The 22,803-nt window shown below is 43.4% G+C and overlaps 1 protein-coding gene across 20 annotated transcripts in view; it reads left to right on the forward strand.

The window, feature by feature from the left end:
* LOC109852009 (CUGBP Elav-like family member 1) overlaps positions 1-22,803 on the forward strand; it is a 406,212-nt gene that overhangs the window by 111,148 nt on the left and 272,261 nt on the right. For 2 of the 20 annotated variants that reach the window (XM_020422725.1, XM_020422731.1), the window contains exon 1: positions 147-886. The exons of the other annotated variants lie outside the window; for them this stretch is intronic. The gene's annotated coding sequence lies outside the window, so the exon portion shown is untranslated. Of the gene's footprint in view, positions 1-146; positions 887-22,803 lie in introns of those variants that run through there. 20 annotated transcript variants of the gene reach the window in all.

The following is a 22,803-nucleotide window of genomic DNA, read 5'->3' on the forward strand; positions in this document are numbered from 1 at the left end:
AAGCAGGGGCGGACAGGCGCGAGGCGCCGAACCCGCGCCACCTCAGTCGACGTCAAGCCGTCGCGACGACGCGTGCGTATTCCCGTTACATATCGGTGCCACGGAGCTCGGTGCGCGAGACTCGCGTGTTCCGCGCGCGGCGTGACTTGTCGAGCGTGTTTGCCCACCTGTTCGCGTTTCAGATCGGACGCGATCTCCCTCATCCGCAAGTGTGCTCCCCCTTTCGCCGTTGGTCTCCTCCTCCCTTACCTTCAAAGTGTCCTCTCGATAGCTCCGAAATCGGTTCGCGCGCCGCGTGGCTCCGCCGCGAGATTACCCGAGACGCTTTCGGGAAAAGTACTCATTGACCTGTGTCGCGGTGTAGTCTCGCGAAGAGCGCGTCTGTTCGAGTGCTTTGATCGTCTCTCTCGTGATAAATAAAGGATCGCTGTTGGTTAGGCGACGCGCACACACCGCTCTTGTTCGGAACCGATTACGCGGATCATCGTCGAGCGGAGAATACGAGCGTTCCGCTCCGATAGCCAAGTTTGTTTCATTGTTGACTCGCTCCTGATCGTTGAAGGGATTATTGAAGGATCCGGCGAAGGACTGTTGAAGTACCTATCGACTCGTGTTGCGTGAACCTCCCGCGAAGGACGTGAACGTGCTCCAGTAATCCTGAACTGTAATCGAGTAATGCGTCGATTGATCGGCGAGGGATAATTATCGCGGAGGATTAGGAGCAGCTGGAATTCCCGTCCGAGCCTCGCGTAATCACGTGATGATTTGTAACATGCCACCGGTGTGATACGTCGCTCTCGCCGGGTGCGGATAAAACGCACGCAGTGCTCCCGAGAAGGCTCGTTGATTACCAGCAAGAGACCAGCTTTGGGATTATGACTGTCGGGTAGGTAAACTATTTGCGATCACACACATTTTGCCGTTCGGCGCCAAACGTGGCTGTTGAAGTCGTTCGGATAGATGACAGCTGTTTCGCGAGTCACGCGGGTCACCGTAAGCGTTTTCGCGTTATTCGGCCGTGTCCGATTCCCACGTTTCCCATATCCTCTCTCCCTCCCCGTTTCTCTTGATGCGCGACACGGCTTTTACATCACGCATTTCCTACATTCGTCCGACTGTTCCGACACGTGACATTTAACAGCATTTAACTTGCGACCTAATGTGACTTCAAAGTGGCGCGTTCTATCCCGTTCCGCGTCACGTGAATTTCCAAATTTCCGCCAACTGTGCGACTCATGTTTCAGGAAGATTTTCGGAAAAACGCGACCCGAGCGCAATCGGACTGATGTTACTTCTTGCCGGAAAATTGCGAGATCCGCGTGACACTGACGTGTTTTTTTCGCATCGTGCCAGCGTGAGTAAATCTGACACGCACAGTCAACGAGAAGACAGTCAGTGATTCGTTCGAAATCAAAGACGCGAGGTAATTTGTGGAAACGCTGGCTCTCTTTTCTTGAGAGTCAGATGTATTTGTCTTTTCTCGATTGCGCGATCGCGAGTGTGAAAAATATTGAATCGAACGATTACGCGCGACGAGAGTGTCACTTCTTATCGATTGTTAGCACACGGCGTGTCCTTGAGCTCTTGGCGAGAGAGACATGTGGATTGAAGAGAGGAAACACGCGTGAAACACGATCGACGCGTGTCACTTTTATTCCGCCTTCGAACTCCGCGTTACGAAGGCTCTCTGTCGCGTAACGTCACGTGTCGCACTTTTGTTCTTTTACATAATATCTATTAATAGAGAACGGCGAGTAATTGTTTGTACAAACGTCGCCGTTGGCCTTCTTTACTCCGATACTGTCACGAACGCTCGACGACGTTTATAACTCGCTCGGTTTTAGGTGTGCATACACTCCCGCGATGGTATCGTATCGATTGCCGTCGCGTTTGGATCGTTCGCCTCGTTATACGCCGCATTAGACTTTGTTCACGGACGTTACACATCGGCAACGTTAGAATTATGAATGTGGCGCATTCATGAATCGGCCGCGCGCAAACATCGCGCCGTCTATGAGCCGCTTGTTCCTGAAACTGGCACAATATACACACATTTCGGTAATCTAGCCTCGAGGTTTGCGTTAAAGCGTTTGTTAACGATACATGAGCGAGATTTAATCGACCCCTGATTTCATTTCCACGAAACAAATGTGGAATTAATTACACATCGCGATTAAGGATTTATTTTTTTTTACATGGATTTTAGGGAAAATACACACACGCTCGCGCGCGTCTCTCGTTTATATGTCTCCGATTGCGGTGTGTTTGGAAGTTTCGACTCGTTAAAATAAACAATTACACATATTTCGTGGTACACCCTGAAACACGATAATCGTTTATTTTCAGATTTAATTATTATATGTGGTCATTAATAAAAGAGATATTGATATTACCATAATACAATATTACATATTCAAATGGTTACCGTTTTCAATTTTCCCTGCGTGCTCTCTTAATCTCTCAATGTTTAATAATTAACCAGTTAGTTTTGTAATATCGTGGATTATAATTGCCGCCGCGTGAACGTGGCTAAAATTCATTATCGGTGAGTCACTTCGTTTTAACTGTGAATAAACGCTTTTGAAATCCTGATTCGGAACCTCCATTACATCTTATCTGCGGGTCACGCGAGATAAGATATTCGCCCATATTCAAAACAATGCAAAAGATAAACACATACAATAAATAATAATATAGATGTAACATTTTCGGATTTAGTTGAAATTATTAGTTTCTCCGAAAGAAACTCCATTTCTCGGGTCGTGTCTCGTTACGCCAAATAAAATCTCGCGACAATCTCGAACTTCCGTAGCGCTTTCCGACCGTGCCCGATGGACGTGTTACAACGAGCATTTAGCGAGCCCCCCAGGGGCTAAAGTCGTCACACGTACGACGGAGGGTTAAATCCGCGAAATGTGATTCGAGATGTGTCGAGTCTCCCCGAAAAGACTTTCTCGTTGTAGGTCGACCCCCGCGTTCCCGCGACTCGAAGGCACGTTGCTTTATCGCGGCACGTGATGTTCGTGCCAAAGTCGCGCGCGGCGCGGCCAGCCAGCACAACCACACTCGCCGGCATTTTCTGCAACACCTCTTCTCTTTCTCGATGGTGAGAAACGACACGGGCGAGAAGCGGACAAGCGAATTGTCGTTTGCGCGCGCGAGAGAGAGTTCTCTCGCGTTTGCGCCGCGAATCGAGAAGAGGGTTTCTCCACATGGAGGTCTGAAATAGCCTCGTCCGAAGTCGCTATTTTCCTCACTTTGTAGACGGGACACGAACTCGGGCGGAGGTGAGCACGGTGCTCGGCGGTATTAGCGAAAATGCGCCAAAACAAGTGGCGTTGTCCTCTCTCTCGTGTCCTCGACGTCATCGTCCTGTGTATGCGCGTCCCGCTTTCGAAACTCCCGGCGGAATCTCCGGAGTGCCTCCGTAATTCGAATAAAAAATGATCCGTCGTTAGTTGGCTACTCAACATCGTGACATCGAGCTAATTGTCCTCGACACACGAGGAAACGCGTATGTTTGAACTGCGAGCATTAGCGTCACGTATTTATGTGCAGCATGTGATAATTTCAGTACCGAGAATACATTACGATATTGTTATCGTAATATTATTCATCAACACATAAAAGTACATGTTTATTTTCTTATTTTTCATATATTGAAAACAACAAATATTTTTTATATCGCAACTTTCTAACAATATATTTATAATGTATTTGCGTATAACTACATTGCGAATGGTAAATTTGACTTGTCGCAATTTGCTGAAGTTTATATTACGACACGGCAACTAATGTTTTTTAACTAAAAGACTGCGCGCTACATTGAATTGTAAATGTATTTAAAATTGAAAATACGCAACTTTGGTTTGCGTCCAACAAACAGCGATTCTCTAATTTACTAACGATATCTTTAATATGATTTTGCGCAAACACAAAACTGCGCGACGACACGTCGATAGCGACATTTTATAGTTATAGAACTGCTGCGCTACAGCACACATGTTGATAAAAAAATTTTACCTGCGGGAGTATATACACAGAAATCACCTGAGTATACTGTTTTCAATTAAGACTCGAACGTGTGATAACGGAGAGATAGGAGGTGACGTTCGAACGAGAGCACAGGGAGTTCAGGCGCGAAGCGATAGATAAGCGCGGAAGCGAAAACGGAGAATGACGATGCTTCTAAGCTGCATGATCATCGACGCATATGAGAGAGGAAAGTGAACTTCCATTATCGCTCGTGTGACTGCACGCAACAGCTGTAGCTCTAATACATCACAGCCGTAGATATAAACATGTCAATAACATATTGCCGCGTCTCATAGTTGAAAGTGAAATGTCATTTTGAGCAGAAAGCTCTGATATATATTTTAAATATCGCACCAGTTTTTCTTTATACTGTAAAAACTATTGAATATTCATTGAATTTCAAGTTTCCAATTTTGTTCTCAATAGAAAACGGCCTCTGTACGTTTCACACTTTTCTACAATACTTTTCTAAGTAATTCAAAGCGTAACTTTTTGCAATAAAATGTTTGCCATATCGTTTATTTGTTAAAATAAAAAAAATTGTCTATTTATAAAAATATAACAAGGTTACCGAAATGATCTTTCGTCCGTGAAAGTTTGGTGATCCGGTTTTCGAATATTGGTGACACGCCGATAGTGGGTTAAGACATAGTAAAGCTCGTGATTACTTTCTATCGACGTAGTCAACAGGGTCGTATCGTGTGAAGGAAATCCTGTTTAATTGCATTAATAACACCGTCGTGCCGTGACTATGTTCGGAAATTGAAACTTCTTAGTTCGTGGCGAGCCAAGTGTTTCCACCAGGCAACCCTTCGCACCATCGCCACGGTAGTGAGGAGGAGAGTTTCTCGTGGGAAGAAGCAGACGGGAGAAAGGGGAGGGCGTGCCGGGAGACGTTAAAGGCCTCTTCTATCTGGCACCTCTATAATTAGGCACTCGAATTTACGCGGACCTCCCCCAAAAGAAAACCCAGAATAAGTTTACGTATAACGCAAAGTCGCGAAACTATCCCATCGTCGTCGTTGTTGTCTTGTTAGCGCACGCGAAGTTTAGTAACCACGATCCGGTTACGGTGTCGTGAAGTTTCGCGATCCGCACTCGCCCGCTTTTGCACAGATACACTCGACATTTTTACAGCAACAAACAGAACGCATTCCGTGAATCTCTCGAAGTGCATATCTCGCGTTGCCGGTGAACGACCGCGTTACATCGCACATGCCGAGTGTGGATTTTGCATCGTTACGTTTATTGTTATTTACAACGTAATGGTATAAATCAACCAGAGACAATTGTAATATCGGTATAATTACGCGTAATGTATTTACATGTATTTACATATTAATGTAATTACGTAATAATGTAATTACGCAAGAGTTGATTTCGTATATTAGGTACCGTGCGATACGTGACAAGTAACAAATATTAGCGCCTTCGAAAGCGCGCTGTAAACAAGCGTCGATTTTGTTGCGACAGCAATTCCATCGTATTATTAGATTGATGCTGCGTAATGGGTCAAATGCTAATTTAAAAGGCCGCGGCACGCATACCAATCGAACGCGCGATTAATGATTCAGAAACATCTTTTATTCGCGTCCATGTGAGCTTAATTCGAAAAGTGTCGATTGACATTCCGTTTTGTAAAGCGACTTTTTTTTATCTTTTCGCGTGCACTCCCGATGCGTTTGTTTTTCTTCGCATTTCTTCGGATATTAAAGCGTCGTTCACACGTGAATGTAACATGACACGTAAAACGTGGCGGAATATGCTTGGCGTTGGTCCAGTTTTTCAGACACTGACGTGTAGCGATCGAATTGAGAATTCGCGAGCGCGGCACTCGCGCGTTAAAAATCAAACGGATGTACTACGTCGCTAGTGCTGATCGGTATCAAAGTGCAAATACGACACGCGTGTGCGTCTGATGGAGGGACCGCGATTTCCATTGTGTGCGCGCGTTAACATCTGCGCGACGCCGTTCTATTTATACGCTTTGCACTTGAAAAAACAACAACGCGCTATTTAAAAATCATTTTCTGTATGCTTGCCAATTGTGCGTATCATTGCGCACACGCGCGTGAATTGTGTCGCGCACCGACAAAATAAAACTATATACCTTACGTTTATTTATTACATTCGTTTCGTTTACGCGGAAAAAAATAGTTTCGCTGAAACAGCAAGAAAGAAACATCGCTAAGTCCAATCTTGTTCTACTAACCGAATGTTTTGCAAACATGAAATTTTTATTTATCGACAATAACTTTTGCTGGTAAAACAAAACACCCAATAAGTATCCCGCAAGCGTTTCCCGATGTTCATGTAATAGCAAAACTTTTTCTTCTGTGAATGGCATTGGTTTTTTTTTTGTTTTTTTTTCACAAGCGAAAGACGCGCAGAGAACGCCGAGAACGAATTAAACAGTCGGAAAGCCGATAACTCAGTTTAGTCGAAACATAACTACTGCCACTCTTCTCTGAGGCGCGGGACGAACATCAACACTTAACACCCCCCGTTTTACAGGACAAATCTAATTTCGAATCGCGGTGTCGGACCTATGGTTTCCCGCTACGTCGTAACTCAAGTTTAATAACACCCTTTCGTTTCGCAAGAGAGGAGACCAAATCCTCTTCCGCCCATGATGAGGGGAGTCCGTCATTTAACTCGGCAAAAACTCAGTCTTCAAATCTTATTCAAAGAGAAACGAGAAAAGAGAGGGAAAAGCGACAAGAGCGTCGGGGGAATTAGTTAATTAGTTTTGTCGGACGCGAACATCCCCCCGCAATTGATGTCTTCATTTTCGGGCGTCATCGGTGAGCGGGCAGGAGGACGCGATTGGTTTATCCCGCACGGGAAGGGAGGAGGAAAGGGATTTAAAACGATTCGTTTTGATTGGAAATAATCCGCGGCGCCGGTTCCGACGGTGCGTGTGCTGTATTTTCGCGATTCCGACAGTTTTTCCAGTCGCTTCTGGTTTAATCTCGGAATTTCGGATAGCCGCAATTTTTTGCGAGACAGCCAATCTACTACGTCGCTAGTTGATTACAACGCATTCGCGAGAGCTTCCAGCGCGCGTTCGTCGCCATGCTGGTTTTGCGCTTTTACATGATCTGCTTCCCCCTTCTTTCCCCCATCAGCATTCGTCGCATATGCACGGAAATTACTTTTGGTGTACCAAAACGAATGGCTAATTGAAGGCCTAGAAATAAAAGACGGCGATTAATCCAGTTTTTTATGACAAGATATTTTTTATTTTCTTTTGACTTTTTCTATTCGACGATTATTCGCGTAAAAACAACGTAAGAATCGGAGCGCATCGACGCGTAATATACACACGAGAAAAATTTCGCTATTAAAAATTTGCTGCATCTACTGAAATTTTTGTTTCATCAACAAAATGTTTGGTTGGCAAAACAAAAGACAATTCAATAGGCTTAGCAAATTTTTCTTGGTTATATGGTAGCTAATCTTTTTATTATTCTAGCAAATCTTTTTTCGTGGCACAGCGTAAAATAAATAAGATTAGATTAGTACGTATTCTTTGCATCGCGCGAAAGTGTAACAAGAAACAAACACTTCGATAATCTGTGTGAACGTCTTAGATAAGATTTTGTTTTCGTTAAGCTCATCAAATTGCGACATTATCGTAACGAAGACCTATTATATACGCGCGTTACTTTTGCAGCCGTCGGTGCCTTTATCGCTGCAAAACGATACACACATGAGGATATTAATGCGAGATGTGTCTCGCGAAGCATTCATTAAGATGGATCGTATTCCGCTTCTCGTTATTATTATATGTGTTCTCGTTACTTCTTCGTTGCATCATAACGTTCGTATACATTATGCACCTTGACGAGTAATGCTTGCATACATGAATGTTTTTTTTTCTTTTTTTGACGGAGAGCAGAAATGTGAAGCAGGCAATCTGAATAAATTATTTTTATATTGATCTCGACATACTTTACGCAATGCAAGTTACGTTTGAGCGGACCTTTGCGCTTTAATAGAATAATTATGCTAAGTACGCTAGTTATGCGATTTTTCCTCTTCTCTCATGACTTTCCGCTGCTCATCGCACATGTCATTTTAACATTTATCGCGTACGGCACGTGTTGTGTCGCAAAAAAAACTCGATCGTGCGACATTACGTTCGATAATTATTATGAGCACGCAGCATGGCGCCGGGAATATCCTCATCTCAATGTGGCTACGTGTTTCTCGTAAACAACAACGTCGTCGTGGGACGGAATTCGAGCGCGTAAATGCTTTTATCGCGCGTAAAGCCGGAGCGTCTGCTGCGCGCTTCTTCTCGCAACAAGAATCTTTTTAAAGTCAAAGCCGTCGCAACGGTACTTCCTCCGTTTTGTACACGTCGTGCGCTTCCAGAAATAATTTATGAACCGACTGATGGAATCTTTTATGTCTCATTGGCATTCGAGTAACGGTCAGAATATTTATTCTGACTACACGATCGACTGGATTTTTACACCTGTTAAGTAGCGCTCGAGGGACAAGTACGTAAACGAATGTTAAGATAAACACAGTAAATTATGTACATTGGCAGAGATATTATGTTTTTTTTACAGATACATATAAAATATACATACCTCGTTTTTATTTCAATAATTTCGAAGTAATTTAAAGTGACAAAGAAACATTTCCAAGTTTGAAAATCGAGACTTTATTGCCATGTCTCGTAATGTGTGTATCGTAACGTTGTGAATAGCAACGATATTCAAGAACACACACGATGTGGAGTGATACAATTATCCCCGCGCTATTTTGCTGTTCGAAAAACTCGGAGATTTTCTCAGGGGGTGTAATGACGGATGCGACACACACAAACACACACACTTGCGCACGGCGGGGAGATCCCGGCGAAGATCAGAGCGAAGTGTGGAAAGTGCTGAGGCGTGCTGAAAAATGCAACGGTGCGGTGTGTGCCTACCACTGCGACAAGCAGCGCGACGCTTGCGGTGTATCTGTGCGAATCGCGCTGCCGATGTCTGGCTACGTGCGCGAGCGAACCACTTCTCTTCTCACGCGAAAGTGCTTACGTCGCCGCGACGAAGAAGCGTTCGAGAAGAGATTGCGGATCGCGTTGCGAAAGAGAGAAAGAGAGAAAGCTTTTTTGGAGTTTTTCCCGTTCCTCTTTTTTCCGTTCGCGCTCCGCTCGCGCGCGCGGTCTGGTTTTTCTCTTCTCGAAACCGAAGCCCTCCTTTCTTCCCCCGTTACTCTCGCGCCCTTTGTTTCCCACGCGAAAGCGCTCATTACGTCGTTTCGTGTCAGAAGGCGAAGCCGTAGTTACTAATTTCGCACCGCCGCCAACCCTCGACTTTAATTCTCATTCGCGAAAACACAATTCGTGGTAGCGCTGCCGCCTGGTTTAACGGGGAATTTTCCTGCTGGCAAATCCGTCGTGAAAATCCGCTCAATGTTGCCCGCGTTTTTTTTTTTTTTTAACGAGACTGACTTTTTTCAAACCTAGATATCTACAATGTATTCTGTAGGAATACATTCCGGCTTCTTGTTGGTCAGAAAAAAAATTATATTACTTTGAAGTTGAACATAGATACGCGTATAATATGCAAATTGCAACTTGCATACATGTAATAAGATAAGTGTCCCAACAGCCGGGTATTTATTAAAGAAATTACAACAAAATATGTATGTACGCAAAGTTAGGAACTACAATAATATTTAAAAACGTTTTGAAACACAACATACCTAAAACATCAGAAATTGTTACGTTTGATATTTATATGTATAATAATTATTTATCTAGTAAATATCTATTTACATTATTATTTTCGAAATTGCACTTGCGTCTCCCAGATAGATTTAACTGAAGTTAATCGAATTACGCGCACGCGGAGTTATAATGTATCGCTTTTGCACCAAACGTTTCCACCAGTTATATACCGGCAAGCACACACCGAGTTATTTCCTGCGTCGTGGTGTTTGATTACGCACACGAGCAAGTCTTGCGCGAAAATGCTAACGTTTGCTTGAGTCTCGAGGCTTAAGCGGCTCCACTGCGACCACGAGTTCCGTACTTCGCTTTCTCTTTCACGACATAATGTCACGCAGAAATTCATTATGAAACGGTGAGGCGAAATTTCCACAACGGTCTGCGTGATTAAAGTTGCAACAATGGATCTGCGCGCGGGTCCCCGCCAAGTAGGACAGAATTGTTCGAAATTAGATACCGCCGTATTACGAAGACTTATCGCAAAAATCTCCGAGATGTTTCTCTGCAATTGTTTTTTTTTTTTTTTTTTTTTTAATGTCAGATAAGCGACAAAATAATATCAAACGCGACTTTCAGTTTGCATCACTATGTTATACAATTATTGTTTTTTATATTATTACGTTATGAAAAACTTTTAAAACCAACGTGCGCGAAAACGTTTTCACGACCTTGAGCGTTTTAAGAAAATGCGCTGATGTCGATAGTTTGCGGTGCTTTGAAAAGACCCGATGTGGCTTTGAAGGTGGAGCAGCATTATAGAGTACTGCTTTTCCAAACGTTTCTGCGTATATAAACCGGGAGGGAAAAGAGTCGCGTTCCCGTTAACCTAATCACCGATGCACGTGCAGCCACGAGGTAGTTTCGCATTTGCCACAGACCATTGCTTCTGTTCTGAATGCAACGTGGGTGTGAGAATGCTCAAAACCACCGGAAGCTACAATAACATTTCTATTTGACCTTCGAGCCGCGGAAAAAAAGAAAAACACTCGAGTAAATTGAGTTTTGCAAGCCACGCTTCTCTTCATTTAGCAATAACTTCGCATCTTAAACGAGAAATTTTCAAATCTTTCAGTATAAAACATTTGATTGTAATCGCGAAGATTTTAAACATTCAAAATAACAAATTACAAAAAAATAAAATATTCATTTTGTTGAAATATTAAATATTTTTATTTAAATTGTATATATAAATTTAAAACACAACATATTAAGTAAATATTTTATTTTGTAAAAACTAGATTGTTTCTTTCTACCGATTGCAAAAGTCTGTATTTATTATTTATCCGTTGCAATATTCGGACCCAAAAAACGAATATATTTACTGTGTGTCACTCTTCTTGATTTTATTGTATCATAGTAAGCACATACAGCAACGCGAGGAACAGAACATTGATGCGTGCCAATCGACGTTTTTTTTTTTATTTTTTTTTTTTTATTTTTTTTGTACATGCGTCGATATTTTTTCTGATCTCTCGTTGATTTTTTAACTCCCCGTTCGAAACGTCAGAGCGAACGCACAGACCTCGCATCACACACTGCCTCGTTATGGGTAACAACGATAACGCGATGCCGAGTGTGTGTCCGCTTTTCATTGCATTTTTCCCAATAATGTCAACTGTGCAAAATTTGTATATTTTCAGAACACATCATTCTTTGAATATCATTGACAAATTTTTCAACAACGAATGAGTATATGCGGATTAAAAAGTTAAAAAACAAACCGGGAATTGTTTTTTAACGATTTACGAATCGGGTCGATTAAACAGTGCAAACATTTGTTAAATTACAATTAGAAAGAAATTTTACATGACTAATGGCATTTTGGGACACTGTGCACTATACTTAAAAGTGCACAGTGTACTTTTCTGCAACGCCATATCCAGAGAGAGTGCAGTTGGTTACACGACGGGCATTCGGTGGATATGCACGAAATAGCGCAAGCGCGGGGGAAAGGAAACGGGAGGCACATTCAGTATTATCTGGCGCACGGTAATAAAATACTCTTCACCCATTTCCACATGCCTATGTATGCGCGCGTGTGCGTGTGCGCTACGTACGGAGATGCCCGCGCAATGTGTTACAACTCTCTGCGGCATACGCAGCTCTCGCCTTGGATATATTCGACATAAACACGAACGTGTGCAGCAAAACGGATCGATCGTGCCCTCAATGCGATCTAGATAAGTTTTGCACGTGCAAAAATCTGTAATAATCGAAGGAAAGTGCACGTTTCTTTTCTGCGCGCGGAATTATTCATCCCGCTAAATATTCATCGGATAATTATTCACAAACAAAATGAAATTACACGTTACTTCAAATTGATCGTAGAGCTAATTAATCAAGTCTAAATACCGACTAGTTTATTTACACATCACAAATAACATGCAAATATTATGCAAACGGCATCATTAAATCGAGAGAACGTAACGCGTCACCTATTACCCATATTAATTATTAAATTAATAAATAAACAATATATCCCTCCAATGTTGCTTACGAATAAAACAGGTTATCTCGCGCCGAAAATTAAGCGAATTTTTATCCGTCGACTAGATTTCGTCGACGAGAAGTTCCCGACAAAAAGTTCCGAGAGGATGTCCGTCGCGTTACTTCGCGGAGGATAAGATATCGCCGTCGTTGCGGGTCACCGTGTACACACGTCTTCTCAGCTCGTCGTCAGCGTTTTGACAGCAATGATTAGTATTCCGTCTCAGCTTAAAGGATGGTTCCTTGGAGATGCGGTCGTCTCGTAAATCCTCGATGCACCATCTCTCTCTTTCTCTCTCTCTCTCTCTCTCTCTCTCTCTCTCTCTCTCTCTCTCTCTCTCTCTCTCTCTCTCTCTCTCTCTCTCTCTCTCTCTCTCTCTCTCGTTCTCAGTCTCTGTCTTGCGCGCGCGCGCGAATATACGTGCAGAGAGCGTGGGTCGATAATTATTGGCAGGTCAGCGAAGCCAAAGTCCGTCCGCGAAAGTTCGTTACACGGTAACGTGCTTTCTCCCCGTAGGCACTTCTCGTGCGCACAGAGGCGCGCGCGTACTCACCCCTCTCGTCGAAGGGTTGAACGAGAGGGGCGCTCCGTGCCGACGTTAATTATTATTGGCAGTTTCGCGAAACGAACTCGCTTCCCGCCCTATCGAGCGTGCACACGCTCCGACGCGACGCGACGCGACGGACTCTATACGACGCTTAATTGCATTCGGTCTTGCGGGCTTTGGCAAACGAACGCCCCGAGACGCTAATCAAGGCGTTGGTGTTATCTCACCTGAAAGTGCAAGGCCTTCGTCTCAATGTTACTTTCTTCCTTTAAACGGTCGGAAGTGTATACAAAAAAAAAAAACGATTTGCTAGATTAGCAAGAAATTGGTTTAATTACAATCATAATTATTACAAATAACAATAAATAACGTTCATATTTCCACTATACTTCTTTCTTCTTCTGTAAGATAATATCACAAAACTCGCGTTTGTTTTTCTATTTCCAAACTAATGGCGTAACCAAAGTGACTCGCTTTTCGTCTTGAACAATATTTGAAAGTTTCCGTATAAATCTTACGGACTGCCGTTTTATCGGGGTAGGGAGAGCAAATATTGTACTTAAAATATCTCGGTTGTTAGTCTTCATATTCACGGCAATGAAGACTGTCAGCACGGCTATATGTCGGACGAAGTTTCAGGTTACGCGTTTTTTTTTTTTTTTTTCCGTAACACACAAGTTGCACCTACACACGATATTAACGTTGAGCCGCGCAATACGAGAGATATTGGATCGTAACGTTCTTTATATTCTTGCGAACGATGGCGGGCACCAGTCGAGGATGTTTAACAGCGCGGTTAACGTAACAAATAAGTGACGACCTCGCTTGACGTGCGCGTTTTATCAGCCTTAGTCCAAGAGATGAAACGTCGCAGCGTGTACAGGTTGATCCTAGACTTGCTGAACTCGCCGTTTATTTTTTCCCTTCCAATCAATATCTCGACGTATTTAAAACCGATTTTTTTTTTTAACAAAAAACTAATTGACTTTTATTGTTTCAACAACTACATATCGTTTATACATGTGATTCTGTATTGCCTGGCCACAAGTGTAAATTGCGATTTTACCAGCCACATTCGGAATGAAATTCATTCTTCTCTTTAATTTTCGAGCATTTCCTGAATATATCGTTTATTGTTCGCAATATTTTTATTGAGATAAGATAAACTGGAACGCTCTGTACGAGCAGCGGGTTTCTGAACATTAAATTATACACGCTCGGCGGGCGAACACCCGATCTCTCTTCGCCCTGTTGGTCGTCGTTTATCCTACGTACTTCTGTCGTATATTATGTCTACTGGGCGTATTAACCGGGCGCTACCGTACACCTGTTTACTTTCAGCGCGCGGTATTATTTCTATTAACGGGAACACATCCACACACACATACACACACACATACACATGTATTACCGCCCTCGCGGACCATACGCGCTCTAGGGAGTTACGACCGTGATGAAAATGGGAAAACGGTCGAAACGGCCGAAAACTTTCGCGCAAGAGCAGCTCGACGTTGCACGTCGGTGTACACTCTCGAGATTGATTCAGCAGTTCGAAGAAAATTTCCCGTCGGGCTTTTGAGTGATTCGTCAAAACTATGCACGCGTGCACTCGACACGTTGCACGAACGAATATAAAATCCAAAATGTGCGCCGACACGTAACAAATGCAAATTAAATGTCCCAAATGACCGGATATTGATTAAAGAAATAATTATCAGCGAATAAGATAGTACGTGTAACACGTAAAAATAATAAAAAAGTATTAAAAGTCTATATAGAACTGCAATCACACGCAACACAAAAAACGCATCAGCATCGAGAGGGAACTAAAAGATTAAGAACGTCCATTCTTAGAGTGGCGCTTTATTTCTCACGTACTGGAAAACGTCTCCGCGAAGTATTTACTATTGTGGTCAGGCGGATGTACGGTTAAAAGAGAAAAAAGAGAACTCTCAGCGCGGGTAAGAACGGAAACTTTTTCGGGCACAACGACGTGCTCCGGAAACTCGCATCCTTTCCATCGCGCCGCCGTCCTTCCAGGATACGGGGTTCGATGGATAAACTCGCGGGCATTGAGTTTACTTTGGCGACCGTCAATCCTTCGGGCGCTCAGTTTCTGGGACACGAAGGAGCAGATCTCGCCATTACCGTTTTCAGGGCAAACAAACGGGAAGCCGCCTGGTTCGTTACGAGATATCGTCTTTCTCGCTCTCTCGTTCTCGTCGACGATTCGACGTTCTGCGGGATTAACGGAACGAGAAATCGACGGATCACGAGAGAGTATGTGAGACGCGATCCGACTGTTTTCTCCCTCTCTCTCTCGCTACGAGATCTCATTGGAGACGATTCTCCGACGTTAAGAATACGTTCTCCGTATCACCGAATTGTCCAATTGAATTCAAATCATCCGTTATTCGATCGCTTGACTCTGATTGCGGTCTGTTTAACGATTTGTGAGCCGGGGATTATGACGTAACCATACGGTCGCGAAAAGAGCAGAGAAACTACGAAAATCGATAAATAAAAAACTCGAGAAGATTCGCGCGATTAAAATTGAAAGGACATCTTGGTCATTACAAGCTTCGAAAAATTTCGAACAATTGTCGAAAGATGTGAGAATATTTACTCTGAAGGAAAAGAAAAACACCGATGTGTGTGTATGCGTAACGGGGGAGAATTACGAACTCTCGACGGTAATGATATTCGAACGACTCTCGGCCATCCCCGTTCGAATTAAGATCGCGACCGTCGGATATTCGTCGCGCCCCACCTCGGTTTTAATCCACTTAAGCCGCTTAATTCACGACTACGTAAAATATTTACAATGTACAAGTGCCGCATATACGGCCGCAGGGCTGTTACGCAAGGCGGTACGTAAACGCGCCTCCTCGTGCGCGCCGTGCGAGCGAGTCGGGACGAGGGAAGCCTTAGTCAAGAGTTGGTAACTCCGTCGGAGCGATATAACGAACACATGTTGCAGCGAGAGTCTACATAATCCGCAACAAGCTGTAGAAGCGCGCGCGCGCATTAGCGCAGAGCGCAGCTGTATGGGCGCGCGCGCGCGCGCGCGTAAGGGTTGCGCGCGGAGAGAAGGAGTTGTATGCACGCACACCCCCTTGTTTCCACGTCGCGTCCTTCCCGTTCGATCGAGCACAAAGCTCTTTCTCTCTCTCTCTCTCTTTCTCTTATTCTCCTTCCTCAGTTTCGTGATAAAGTACGCGACTTTAATATTTGTTTCAAATGCCCTAGCTTGCTTTAAATAGTATAGCATAGGTTTTTACAGTTATTTTTCAAAGTACATTTTTTTTGTATTTTTTATATTTTCTCTCGTCCGCGCGATTTCGGATTTCAGCAAAGACGTCTTGAGAGCTAGGTTTATTTCTTCCGACTTCTTTGTGAGGGAACTGCTGTTACAGAGAAATGGCGAAATAATTCTGTGTGCCGCGGGTGCAGCATTTATTGTCGTCATGCCCGCGCGAAGGCGTTGCGTGACTCAAAGAAGAGAGAAGCGCATTTCCATTCGTGCATGTAGGGATGGAAAGTGCACACGCACGAGCGAAGGTGATCGCACGTGACACGCAGGTTAATGCCGGGTTATGCGCCCGCAAGTAGTTCCGCGCGTGTGGAAACATCTGTCCCAAGAATTGAGTTCAGATAGAGTCTAATAGCTGGAACTCGTTAACGAAATTGTTTGCGCTTCGTGATTCCGCTGCTAAACAAGTGTTCCCGTCTTGCAAATACACGAAGTGTTTATAATTCTCCTTTCTTTCAAACGTTTTTGAATACAAGAAAACAAAACTCGGAAATTATTTCCAGAAAAGAGAGAGAATATAAAATGATGTAAAAAATACGTATATTATTAACGTACTTTCGACATTATGAAATTTTTTTTCCCGTAATAATATTTGTTATTGCATACTGCGTTATTTACAGTAATAATATTTCACTAGTAAATTATGTTCTGTTAATAATATCTGAATTCCAATTTCCGCTTTTCTCTAATTTATTATATTTTATCTGTGTAATTTATCAAGTGCATATTCAGTAAAGGGACGCTATCAATTTTTCGGGGTGTAAATGAGAACTCGGTGTGTGTATTACAAGATTAATCTCACGTGGGCGCAGCTGGTAAATCAATTAAAAATGATTTTGCGTCAATGGTCCTCTTTGTAGACAATGCAAATATGATATCAATTTATTTACCGAAGTGCTGCTTCACTCAATTTTCTGTCGCGGACATTACTGTCGTGTCGCTTCCGCGAAAATATATTTTTGACGCATGGTTTTTCACGCCGGCACGGATCGTAAGCGGATGATCAGGCTTTTATGGAGTATCGGGCCGCCGGTATAGCATGCTTTGTGACGAACCATCGATAGGCGTGACTTCCCAATGCACCAACGGGTGCATCGATTTTTGCTGGTTACATGGCACTGAATTGAAACACCGGAGTTCCAGACACACAATCGCGATATCGGCTCCATTGAAATTCTCGCAAAGCCACTCGATGTTATCGATAAGACGCGAACATTCCCAATTTCCAAAGAATAACGCATTTCGAGATATCAAATTGGTTCGTTTCGTTGTACCTTGTCGTCGAGATTTGACATTTTTTAACGCGAATGAATTTTCAGATGCTTAAACGTAGGCAAGTCACCAAGTTGTAGTAGAATATTTTAATTTGTCTATTTGCAAATCTTCCAATTAATTTTCTAACTAAATTTCTTCGAATATTACGTACCGCAATCTTGCAATCTCGTAAGTTTTAAATTTGAAAGACGTACACTTTCGAAATGTATATGTCGTCACTTTTGTATGAAAACTAGCAAAACTATCTGCGCGTGTCATTTGGAAGACGCCTGAAAAACGCGCAATACCGCGTCGTCTCCCAGTCGTCATGGAAGTAGGTCGTATTCGGTGTTTCGGAAGCAATGAGTGCGCGCTTGTACGAGACAGGCCGGAGATAGCGGGCTGGTGGAGTAAGCTGGCGCATTTCTTTAGGGCGGAGGATCGCTTTACACGTACATGCCTGTGACCAGTTACGCGGGACACAACCGATGACACAGAGCGGTCGTAGCAGTCACTCCATCGCGCATGCATGAGACGCGATATGAATTGCAAATGTCTAAATGCCATCGGTGAGGTTTATATGTAATATCGGCGCAGTCTCTCTCTCTCTCTCTCTTGCCAAGTAGCTTGTTGGACAAGCCGCGTAGCCGTGTTTCCTTTGTTTATCTGAAAACTTCATATCTCTTCATAATCTTGTTGAATGCGATTCATCTCGGTTTAAATAGAACGCGTTTTTTCTACGACTGAGAAAATTGTGCGGTTACTTTTTTTTAAATAAATTCCACCACGTCGCGGAGAACAATGAAACTGTTGGAACGCGTGCGTTACGTCGACTGGTGACTAATATTTCATTTTTTCGAAGCGTAGATTTTCGTGGAAATCCAAATGACTTATGGAAGTTTCTGTTTTATCGTTACGGCGCGCCCGACCGTATTAGGCATCCATTTTGCGGAACGCAGTCCACATACGGTTACGTCCGACTGTAGATGAGCAAACTGAGTCCACAAGTCTCTCTCGCTTACAGTTTGTCGACTTGCGGTTTCCACTGTTTGATCCGCTCAAAGAGCTCGGGCAGCCGAAAAATTTAGGTCAAGCGACTTAACCTTAAATCCGGACTTTCCTCGAATTAACCCGGCATTGCGGAAGAATTTAATGCCATCCGCTTGTTTTAAATTAGCGTAGCGACGACGCTGCACAACGCTCGTGATGTAAAAACTGTAAGAGGAAGTAATTTTCAGTTTTCGTGAATATATGTACACGCTTTTGTTCCTCGCACTCGCGCAGTTACATCGCGCGGAGCTCGGAATTTCTCAACAAGAGGACAGAAATTTTTTTTTTTACGTGTAATATTCACACGAATGTCGATTCAGCTTATGTTGAATAGTTTTTCTAAAACGAGTCTTGGGAGTGGCCGTTTTTATTCTTTTCTTCTGTCACATCGCAAGACCCAAAAGAAGAGACGAAAGAGAGGAATATCCGATAAACGCGCAACGTCGGTAACACGTTGCGCCCCAAAAACACATCGTAGATCGCGCGGAAGATTTATACTCTTTCCGAGCAATTCGCGCGAGAAATGTCCCCCGGATCGACGAGAAATTAAGCCCGCTTGCTCACGGTAAGCTGCCGCGCCGCGGAGAAGCGAATTTCGCGTACAATTTATTCGAGCATGCCGAAATCGACTCTCTCCCTCTCCCGTTCATGGTCCTCGGAGTCACAATAAAGTCCGAATTTTTTGGCGGAGATTTCAGGCGAGATATTTTTGTGCGCGATATCGGCACGAACATTTTCCTCGACAGAAACACGTGTTATAAACATGAGCGCTAGCAGAATTTTTCGTGTCTTTTCAAGACGCACGAGAGAAACAGAGAGAGACCAGAAAATAACAGCAAATATATAAAAGCAACTTAATAAAATTTATCACAGACAAAAGTGAGCGGTATGTATTACTTCCTAACTTGACATAATTTTCCTGTATTTTTATTCAGCGGCATATTAAACTTTTGTGCCCAAAGATATTCTATACCTAATTCATTCATTTTTTCGGCGCGTTTGCAATTATCGCGAAAATCGCTGTTCGCCGAATAACGCTTTAAACTTTTTCGACAACCTTCCTCGCTTGTGTGTAAAACTGCAGAATGCGAGCGCATTCCGCTTCCCTCCCTCCTTTTGCAACAAGCTCTCCTTTCAGAGCCTGAAAGTAGAAACCGGGCCGGAACTCTCTCGCGACGTTTCGGTGGTCCGTTTCGCTTCCTTCCTGCATCTCCCAGTTTTATTCCCCCCGTTTCAGGATCCATTCCCACGGAGTTTTACTAGCCCGCGACTCGAAAAACCTCGACCAGTGCGCGAGCTCCGCCCGGCCGCGTTTTACCCGGGCTCTCTTCCCGCCTGAGCATCAAAGCCTAGAATTTATGACGACCACCTAAATGTCCGGTCCCTCCGAGTCCACTTCGGGGCGTCGACGTATTCGCGATTCTTTTACGGCGAAATTTTTCTCCCGCGCTTTTCCCCTTCCTCGGACAAGAGAGAGAGAGAGAGATCGCAGCGCACGTGGTAACACGCGTGTAATTGTTCACCCGACGCATTGTTCGCGCGAACGATTTCCTCATGACGGTGGTGCGTCAAACGTTATCATTACGTCGTGTCCAAAATGGAAAACACATCGCGCAACATCGTTGAGAGAATTTTTTGCGGTGAAAATTACGCGCGTTCCAACGTTTCTTTCTGCCCGCGGGCTATAAATACGCCAAGTCGTGTCGTACCGCGCAAAACTAATTTTAATCCGATAGCTTTTTTCTTTTGTATAATTATGTTTCTTAAATAAATTCGAGTAAAAACGTCGCGTTCTTGTTCCGACAAAAAAAGATCGTGTATCCGCGGGAATAGAAAAAGCTTTTATTCCGCAAGAAGCGGAAATAGGTCGTGTGCAGATCAGCATCCGACTGATTGTTTTCTTATGCACTGAGGTGGAAGTAGAAACGGGTGCGGGAGAGGAAGGAAAGAAGTTGTGTGTGTGTGTGTGTGTGTGTGTGTAAGAGAGGCAGTAAACCTATAAGAGAGTCCGACTTCATATTATTACGCAACCGCCATGTGCAAACGTCACGGCGGCAGTTTATTTGCGCGCGCTGCCGCCGTCGCTATTGAGTTTGCTTGTTTTTCGACCCGGGGCGCCGTTTCGCCGACAATAAGTCCGTGAAGGGGTTCGCGCGTCGCGAAAAACGCAGGGTACACACCGGCGGCCCGAAGGATCGTCCTCGTAAAACCGGAGAGCACTCGCGCCTTTTCTTCGCCGGCGACAAAGGACTCCGTTCGACGCGCGGTAAGATCGAAAGAATTCTCTCACGCTTGTGCTCAATTCGCACTAAAATAACAACCGAAAGAATATTCTTGCTTTAGCAGGACTTTTTGCTTCTAATTGTGGTGCGCGATAAAATCAGAATTTTAATCACAATGAAAAAGGTTGCGTTCAAAAATTAAATTTTACACGTCGTGTTCTCGGATAAATATTTTTTCAAAAGTACATTTATTTCTTTCGAAACTTATTTATAGAAAACTGTATAGTTTAGAAATTTGTGTAGAACTTGTTTTGTTGAAACTTTTTAAACGTCTGAAATTTTTATATACAAGTTTTGATCATTTTTTTCTCTAACGAATAGAGATGATGAAGTGATTAGACGTTGTTTTGGAAGATTATGTTACAAATCTTCATTTTAGATTCGCGTATATTACGACTTGGATAAGTGGCCTTGTCAGGAACATCAAATTAATTCAGATCTTCTCGAAAACGCGTAACATATGTTTAAGTGCTTTTACAAGAGATCTGCAGATTTACATATTTAGTTTGGTGTCTCAGACAAGTGGCACTCTGATAGATTATTGGCAACGGGTCTCGTAGCGGTCGCGCAAAAACAACAATCCGTATTTCTGGCACTTGTCCCTCTTCTGTTAAACTTTATTCGAAGAGCTTTCCACGGCACGAGCGAGCGTCGAATTACGCGTTTTGTTACGAGTTATCGCGGGAAAGTAAGCGCGGATAATGTCTGTTAATTAGATCGACGTTAGCCCAATGTGGCTTATGTAATCCGCACAGTTACGAGTTACGCCTTTAAAGCGGTAAATCATAGAGCTTGGCGGAGTTATCGATCGTCCACGAGAGAGAGAGCCTAACACAGCCGACTGACATAATTACCGCCGTGAATACACCCAGCGCGCGGATGAAGATGCCCGAAGAGAATTTATGACCCGAGGCCTGTCGGCACGCAGTTCGTCGTTTCAATTTACATTTTCGCGATATTCGCGCACACGGACGTGCGCCAGTCGCAGGCTCGTATATCTCGCGACCTTCTGTTTAAGATTCGGACATCGTTAACATTGCCGGTCCGATCGTTTCGTTCGAGAGACACCGAGAGAAGAGAAAAGTGACTTTTTTACTTACGTAATATTCGAAACATCGACGATTATTTGACAAACTTAGTTTTATTAGAAATAATATTGCAGCGTCAAAAAATCCAGGGGTCCAAACAGTGCCATGTTGTTGGTCCATTCGCCACGAACGAGGTTACGCGAAGCATATTTATATAACGTTTTGTCGACGATGCTGCGAGAAACGTAATTTCCACGCGAAGTTGCGTTCTCTCGCACGTGGTGTTTTCGTTTTTGCGGCGTCGCTTTTACTACATATGCATGGCGGTACGAAAGGCGTAATTAGGTCGTGACATTTATAATTCGATTCAGCGTGACCCGCGCCATTCGCTTTGGAATTGCCCGTTTTGCGCTTTACTTGCGGAAGATATCTACGGCTATTTACTAAACGCTCATTTCTAGCGATAAATATTTTGACGAAGTAACCGTCGCAACTACCTACTCGTTTGAAAATCTGTGAGTGCGCATTACATTTTTTTAATAACTAGCATAACACAGGCGCGCGCTACGTGCACGCTGTTATTGTTTTTATTTTAACATGTCGTGCTAATAAACACAACCTGTCATCGCGATGACAGCTAGTGTATACGTCTTGCAAATCATATAATACACATGATGTACATATGAGAGATGTCAGAAATAACGCATGAAAGTCAAACTCAAAAAAAGAAAGAGAGGGGAGTGGAAAAACAACACGTGACCTGTTTTACTCTTTTCCCTGTCACGTAACTTTACTTCAGTTTTACTAAAAACGTGACTAAAGTAAGGTCACGTGACAGAGAAAAGAGTAAAAAAGAGAATATTATATATAATATTCTACATCTATATATACTATAAATATAAATATATATATATATATATATATATATATTTTCCGTAGTCATGTGACCGAGGTCAGTGACTTCACTTCGTTGCGCAACTATCGTGCGTCTTGATATGTACAATATGAATCGAGAAACACATCCTAGAAACGTCCAATCAGCGTTGAGATAAAAGTGACA

This window comes from Pseudomyrmex gracilis, unplaced genomic scaffold, assembly GCF_002006095.1.
Source record: "Pseudomyrmex gracilis isolate BER0280 unplaced genomic scaffold, ASM200609v1 scaffold_23, whole genome shotgun sequence".
In the NCBI taxonomy this organism is placed as follows: Eukaryota; Metazoa; Arthropoda; class Insecta; order Hymenoptera; family Formicidae; genus Pseudomyrmex; species Pseudomyrmex gracilis.